Source organism: Prosopis cineraria, unplaced genomic scaffold (genome assembly GCF_029017545.1).
Source record: "Prosopis cineraria cultivar Desert tree isolate PC_DT_omini unplaced genomic scaffold, ASM2901754v1 PC5, whole genome shotgun sequence".
NCBI lineage: Eukaryota > Viridiplantae > Streptophyta > Magnoliopsida > Fabales > Fabaceae > Prosopis > Prosopis cineraria.
This window is the reverse complement of record NW_026555336.1, coordinates 18,114,421-18,122,678: the sequence shown is the minus strand read 5'-3', so window position 1 is coordinate 18,122,678 and position 8,258 is coordinate 18,114,421.

Genomic DNA, 8,258 nt, shown 5'->3' with positions numbered 1-8,258 from the left:
TCTACTACTAAAGGTGAGCTTAGGGCTAATGAGCGTATGTGTTTGTCTAAGGTGAGCCTATAGTTTCAAGTTGGGGTGATTTGAAAGTTTGGATGGTAGTGATCATACTATTAGTGGTGAATTGTTATAAAAATGCTTATGAAAGTGGTGAAATGTGATATAGATCAAGTGAATCCAATGCTATTGCCTATGTGTTAATGTATATTATACATACGTGCTTAGAGTTACATGTGATAATTAGTAGTAGAGAGTTATTTTATTAATGAGATTGTTATCTCACCTTATGGTTATATTTTTATAGGTCATGTAGTGAGCCAGGCAAAGGGAAAGAGTCAAGACTGACATAGAGTGCCATTACCGTGAAATCCTTAAGTTTTGTGTAATGAACACTTCTCTTGTGTATAATTGTATATGAAGTTACCATAGGGTGCATACATGTCTATAGTTGTGAAATGTTGTGAATTATTTGTAAATCTTAGCCTATATATGTATATTTATGGTGTAATGAGCAACATGAACTAAGTTTTATTTATGAATATGTTATGAATGTGGAGAGCTTGTGAAAAGGTGTGAATTTATAGTGAGCTTAGTCAAATGAGTATTTTTATGTCAAATTGTGAAAATTTTTAGATGTGTAAATGGGCTATTGAATGGCTAATTCTTGATTTGTATGTATATATGATATTAATCATGGTCAATTAGGTGTATAAGGTCATTTTGGACTTAGCTCTAAGCATAAATGGTCTAATGATACTAAAGGATTAATTTGAATGCTTGAGTGCGTTAATTTCTTTAAAAAAAGTGACTTTTTATATTCAGGTGTCCAAATTTTGATCAAACTGTTGGATCGTATATGGAACAGTGAACATTGAAAGTTTGCCTTGCGAACTGTCAAATGACATCAAAAAATACTGTCATGTGCACTGCAGCGAAGGCTACAAAGAGGGTTAGCTCATGGCTTGTTCCATATGCTGCGATGCATTTGGTGCATGTCGTGGCACATAGCTCAGTTTTTAATTTGGTTTCTTGATTTTAAAGGCAAGTATTGAATGTTATAAATGTAAGCTTTAGTCTTCCACTGTATAATGATGATTTTATATTGAATTTCAAATGATTTTGATGAGTTGCAAAACCAGTCTTAGGTCTCAAGCTTTTTAAACAAGATTTTTTAGTATATTTTGGTTTGTTAGCATAGCGAATTGGATTAACCCCTCCTAATGTCAGATGGATATAAGGAGAGGTTATAATCATAAAAACTATAATTGAGTTTAGTGATATTCATGTAGAGGAATATGAGTGGTCAAGATGAAATTTATCCCTTAAATTAATTGAGAGATGTTGCTGGGCCCCTCGATGAGTAAGATTGAGAAAATGTATGGTCATACTATAATGGGAAGAGTTTTTTCATTGTTATAATTAGTTTACTCAGAGATTGAAAAAGTAATGGTTAGGTAAAGATGAATGATAATTTCATGTCTCATACCTGACCAAAATATCGTGTGATAAAAAGATGAGATACAATTAGATGATATGTTACATTGGATCATCAATCCCTATATGGATTTGGTAGTTACAATGTCTTACTAGAGGCTACTTATAACTTGTGGGTTAATAGCGTTATTAGCCTACTGCCAACTTCATATGGGCCTATAGGGTTGCACATAAAAATAGCTCAACTCGAGTTATAATGTCCAAGTTCATTGAATCTAGAATGTGTCTAGATTCAATGAATATAATTTTTATTTAGGGTGAATGAATTATATACATATATACATATATATGCATTTGAATATTTATTTGATAAATATTTTGTGTGTGTATACGTATGTGTATATAAAATATAAATTTGAAATATAATATATATATAGATATATTTAAAATGTGTGTGTGTGTATATATATATATATTATATTTGCTCACACATATATATATATATATAAATAATATATATGTATCTGGTATATACATTATATTATATTATTATGTTAGTTTTAAATTTAGATTTATATAATAGATTAAATTTAAAAACTAACATGATAGAAGAAGATATTATATCAGTTTTATAATTTGAATTTATGAGATAAATTCATATTAGATATGATATCGTAGATTAAATTTATGAGATAAATTTAATTAAATTTTGTTAGCTCAAGATATCGAAAATAATTATGATTATTTTGGAAATTAATAGAAAAATGAAGACGAAACCCTAATTTATATATATGTTATATAGAGAAGGAAGTGTGCTTCAAGAGAGTGAGAGTCAGAAAGAGTTCTGACAGCTAAACGCTTTGAGAGCCAAAAAACACCCTAAAAAAAGAACAATGTTCAAAAGGATGAACAGACGTTGGAAGCGCTAGCACGCTGTTTGAGTTAGAGAGTTATTCATGTAGATATAGTAGAGAGAGCAGATCTACATTGTCAGCTCTTGAGGTCTAGATCCTTGCAAAATAACAAGTGAGAATTCAAAACTTAAAAGGTAACTTTTCTATCTACCTTGACTTAAACGAGTTCGTTTGGTCCATGTCGTGGTTGGGGTTTTAATTTTTTTTTTATTTTTTGCTATGCCTCTTAATCTAACACTTAGGTGATCAGCATATCTTAAATTTAGCATCTGGGTATCAAATCTTCATATAAAATATTAGATTGAATCAAAACTAGTATCATTGGATAAATTGTAAAATAAGTTTTTATGTGGACACTTAAATCACTTTAATCGAACACGTTATATGAAAATGACAAATGTCAAAAGTTTGCTATTAGCAAGCGTCATGGTAGTACATGTTGTCATGTGTGTCACAATGCAAGGTAATATGCTGTAGCACATGGCATAAAGTGAGACTTTGCCACTTTATGCCATATGCTTCAAGCTACAACATATGTGTCATTTTAGGCAAAAATGACCTTTTTGCCATGTTTTCTTAGGTATAATGATTTTATATTCTTTCTGCTTCTATTGTGCACTTAAACTTATCATTTTGAGTTTAATCATGCTTTTGAAAGGTTTAGGGATCCAAACTTTTTTAAATGTTTAATCATCTAATTTTAACCTTTCTATGATAAGGTAAGATTTGGAGTTAAATAACCCCTAATTAGCTTTGTGTGCATGTTTGTGGTGAAGTGTTGGTAATTAAATACTTCAATTAATTAATCTAACTCTTTATATTAAAACTTAGTATGTTATAGACTTTTTATAATATGTGTTATATTTTTAATTGCCATGATGGAGTCAAAGTAAGGGTAAGTTCATATTTAATTATGTGGTGTAAATTGAGGGCATTATAGTGGATGGCACAAAGATGCTAGCATATTTTTTGGTTCACTAGGTTGGGTTTAATGTGGCCAATACCTCTTTGGTTCCAATCTTAAGCCTCTAACAGGGTCCAATAGACTTAATGGTAATTCATAAATCATAATATACTTGAGTTAATCATAAATTACTAATTTTCCCTTAATCAACCTTGATTAAATTTATAGAATGTTACATATCTACACTACAAAATTGTCTAAAGGCATTACATGTGTAATCAATCCTTAGCCTTTAGATTGTTCCCCTTGCTCCTATCCAAGCTGTCACTAATAAAATATTAACTATAGGGTGAGATAATGTCTCAATAACTAGGAAAAAACTAAATTCAATCATAAGCAACTAGAGTATTCAAGAGTGTGCAAAGTGAGTAAACAAAATCATAGATTCAATATTATGGTAATTTCCACTTTATAACCTCCTTTTACCTTTTGACTGAGTCCATGGATTACAAATCATAACAAAATCAACCTGTGACTAGATTAACCTAAGTTCTCCATTGAATGAGGGGTCATTAGGGCCAAAGGCCACCTCTCTCATTCTTGCACCATAATCTCCCCCTTTTTCTCAAATCAAAAGGGATTTCATAATGTCAAACTCCATACCAAATCCTATTCACCAGTATTAGTACTACACAATTATACCAAACTTCACACCAAATTCCTATAGGAAGTGGTGATACATAGTATGTAATGTGCTAGACCTCCACACTAATCCCCTGCTAAAGATGATGATACATGGCAATACTCTAAACACTAGAGTCTCCCTATTGTTGGCATTTTCATGTGGAATTTACTTCTATAACTTAAGATGAACTCCTACCCATTACCAATATTATCATGGTAATAGTTCATCATACAAGACAAACAATTTTCAGCATCATATTCATCACTTTTGAGGTTATTTAGAAATCAAACCATATGCTTTTAAACATACAAATAACATGGCTCATAAGTTGTTCGAAGCAATTGGAAGTTTATAGCTTAAAGAGTACCATGGGTAACCGTTTCTAAAAATAGAAGGGTTGAGATAATTGAATAATTCATTCTATTTATTAGCTAGTCTAATTGTTTATAAGTAAAGTTTTATTCTATAATTTTTATTTGGAAATTAACTTGAATGATTTTGGAAATCAAACAACTTTTGAAATCATTTGTGCATATTGAAAGAAATTTTTTAGGGACTTATGCAACATCCTGAAAATTCAATCCAAGGAACTAGTTACTAATTAGGGGTAAATTAGTAATTAGTGGATTTTTCATGGTTAGAATGTTGAGTGGATATTTTGTGTTGGTTGGTTGTTGTATTGAAAGGATTAAAGGGTATAACATCAATTTAGGATATAATGCACGAGCAACATCGAGAGTTTTTCACTGTGCCATGTACTGTGATGGAGGCTGCATGGGCCATAGTATATGGTATAGATTTTACTCAAGAGCTAAGTCAAAACTCATGAAACTAGAAAAAGAAAAGAAGGAAAACATGTTTGGAGAAGGAAAGTGTTTTGCTTTGCTAAGGTTACAATATCCGGAGCTCGAGAGTTTACTTCAACTAATGACTTTTTGGGTAAGTAACATGTAGCCTGAAGCCTCATTTCTACCCCATTTTCATTGAATTTGGTCGATAGAGAAATTAAATTAAGAAGTTTTAAGGTGTTGAAATCTAAAAGAAAGCTTAAAAAAGGCTATCAAATACAGAACGAAGGTTTTATGACTAATTTAGAGTTAAATAGTAAAGCTTTGAGAGTTTAAGTTCAAAATAGCCTAAATAGTTAGGTTGAAACTAAGAAATTGGGTGAATAAATGTGTTAGGGAGGCTGTTATGGTAATTTAAATAGCCACATCCTTTTGTAGTTTTCCAAATTACTCACTCTAAAATATTCTTGTTGACTCAAGGAACTTGCAATAATCAACTTTGCCTCAGAGTTGAGCAGGACAAGTTTTTCTTCTTCCTTTTCAATAAATTCATTGCTTTCTTTTCATATGAGTTGTCCTTTTACAATTTTGTATGGAATGTAAGACCAATTTTTGAAAATCTCCCCTAAATCAAGGTCTGAGGCCTCAAAGAATAATCTTATCTTGCTTTTCTAGAAAGTATAGTTTTCACCATTAAATCTTAGAGGCCTATTAATTTTAGCACCTTTAGGGAGAATACTGTCACCAAAACTAGCCATAGGATCATTTTTTACTGTCAAGCATTTTACCAAGGGTCTAAGCTCTGTACCAAATGTTAGGATAGGCTGACATCCAAGAGGAGGCTAAATTAGGTGACAGTTAAAACTTTTGAAAAGTTAAAAAGAGTAAAGAGCTAAAGAGTGAAGGAAGAAGATGATAGACTTGTGATTTATAGTGGTTCAGCCACAAACTTGGCCTACATCTAGTTCTCAAGATCATACTTAAGATTTGCAACTAAAAACACAAGCTTCAATGGATGCTTGCCACCACAGTACAACTCTCAAGCTAACCTTGTCTTGATTCACTTACCATACTTTGCTATGAGCTAGCAAGTTGTTGCAACACTTGAAAAATTCCTTTCCAAGATTTTGAGATGATAACAAAAGCTTTTTATAGAAAACTCTTTTAAAAAGTAGATGAGAATATAAATGAAAGCTTATAAACTTTTGAGAGCTTTTCACATCTTTTCAATATTAATGAATGAATGTAATGTGTAGAAACACAATTTGAAAGCTCTTTAAATGCATAAATGATAATTATTCACTCAAAGATCATTAGTCTCACTTCTGGGTCAAAAGGAATCACTTGTACAGTTTTAAAAGTTGACAGATCATTGGAACAGTGATTCTATACATTAGTGCATTTTCTTGTGAGTAACTGGTATAATCACGCATGATTTTGCATCAAAGAAGTTTCACAAAATGGAATGTGATAGATATGCATGAAAACCTTGTCCTCTCATGTGTGGTTTTACATTTCTAAGTACCATTTAGTTTTATGTGCTTATTCACACATTTGGATGCTAAAACTTGCATGGTACCATATTTCTCTTTCGTGTGGTTTCGCACTTATGAATATACTAACATATCAAGGTGTTAAAACTTGCAAGTGTACCCCTTGCTCTCACACGTGTTTTTGCACATAATGAACTATTATTAGTTCTGTGTCACAAATCATGCATGGAACCCCTACTCTCTCACATGTGAATGGCTGGCAGAATGCTAAAGCCATTCAATGTGATCAAAGCTCAGATAGGAACTAGAAACATATAAGGCATGAAATTGCAAACACTAATACATAAACTTGTCTAATACATATTCATATATGGAATAAAGCATAACTCAAGTAAGATTTTGCATGATCAAGATATATGCATTTGTGAATCAATGATCATATATGTGAATAATTTTATATTGTCTTAAGAAGATTTAAGGCTTAACCAAAAAAAGTGTGATCGTTTAACAGGTGCTAAATCACGCGTGGTTTTATACTTTGTCATAATGCAATGAAACATAGGTGTTAAAACTTGCGTGGATATGATGCCTTTCACGCATGGCTTTGCATGCAGAGATAAAGCATAAGTAGCATATAACACAAGTGCTTAATCACACGTGAAGCACTTTTTCACTCTCGCGTGATTTAGCTGTTAGTGTGCCTAATATGTAGAAACTTGTGAGCGACCTGTAGAATCACATGTGATTTGCCTCTTCACCATGCAAACTTTTTTTATGAGATTCATATATAAGAAGGCCATTGTTTGTAAACTTCAACACACTTAGATGAGTCTTAATTGCATATAAAGAGACATATGATGCATTTATTTAGTGATTAAGAAAGTGATTAAGCTTTTTAGTTTTCACATTGAATCTAAGAGAATTTAAATTATTTATCCTAAACTTCTTCATCTTCTCTTGATTCTTCATGCTCTTGAGGTTTGTCTTTATTCATGATTCTTTATATCTACATACATAACAAAATGCCTTTTCTCTTGATTTTGTTAATCATTAAAACACATGATCTAACAATCTCTCCCTTTTTAATGATGACAAAACCTTAAGATCAAGATTCTTAGTTTTGTTTAATATAAAACTGCCCTTTAAACTGATATAGGAGAATTGAAAGATAAAAGTACAGAATTAAGTAGAGAGATTGAATTATATGAATGAAAAACATAAAATTTCATTGATAATAGAAATATTACAATTAAATCATCAAAGAAAAGAGTTTCTCCTAAGGCTTAAATTTATATACAACTCCCCTTTAAGCCTAGCCTATATCTCTATACTATTCTTCTCCCCCCTTGGCACTATCAAAAAGATGCAGTGTAGCATCCTAAATTTTTAATCTTGCATTAATGACTAAATTAGTAGTTTAATGTGGGTTAAGATGCTTAATATTGAAGTGTTGTATAAATCATGGGATGTTTGTGAAAGAGATATGAGTAGAAGAGCAGAATCCCAAAGCAGAGCAGTGAGTATAGTGAGGATTTCCCTCACTGTGCCACGCACCACAGTGAGGGATAGATGTGTTACAGTGTATGGTGTAAAACTTTAGTAAATAAAGATGTGTCCAGCTCGTGAAATAGAAGGTAGGAACATGAGAGAAGAGTTTTGTGCGTGGAGAAGAGTATATGATCTAATAGAGAAAGCAAAATTAAGAGCAAGGACGGTGTTTCTGACCTATTACTTATCATGTAAGTCACGTGCTGCCTTAACCTCCGATTCTACCTTATTTTCTCTTAGTTTAACTAGTAAGAAATTGAATTTGAGAGTTTTAAGGAGTTTATTTCTTACCCTATAACAATAGAGAGGTTTTTAAGAACTAAACTAGTACTTTGGGGACTAGTTTGGGTCGAAACAATAAAGCTTAGAAGATATAGGCATGATTTGCCCCAATCTAAAGAGAGAGTAGTGAGAGAAAATTTGGCTAAAAAGGTTAAAGTTTGAAATAAGGGCTAATAAGTGATAATGCATATAATTGAATGTGAATTGTGGATT